Below are 337 nucleotides of genomic sequence, written 5' to 3' on the forward strand. Positions count from 1 at the left end.
CGTAATCCCCGGCGAAGAGGAATACGAGACGACGCGAGAGTCGAACGTACGTTCTCGCGAGACACGCAACCTCCAAGCATGAGAAGACTTGGCGGCGGCGCGTTCTGCGACGATCGTATATTATTTTATATATTCGTGGTTTCCAAAATCAAACATTTTATATAAATGTTCTCTCCGTGTCAGAGTCGCGACTCGACAAAATCCGTTCTCGACCCGTTCGGGCGATTCTTCGTTTGTCAACGTCGAGAGCGCGACACGTACAATATTAATCTCTCCTACCTCTTATAGTACCCAACCGACCGGCCAAGCGGTCGGCGACGGTACGGAGAGCGGTCGA

Source organism: Nylanderia fulva, unplaced genomic scaffold, assembly GCF_048542155.1.
Source record: "Nylanderia fulva isolate GAGA-0341 unplaced genomic scaffold, ASM4854215v1 Scaffold1246, whole genome shotgun sequence".
Taxonomy (NCBI): domain Eukaryota; kingdom Metazoa; phylum Arthropoda; class Insecta; order Hymenoptera; family Formicidae; genus Nylanderia; species Nylanderia fulva.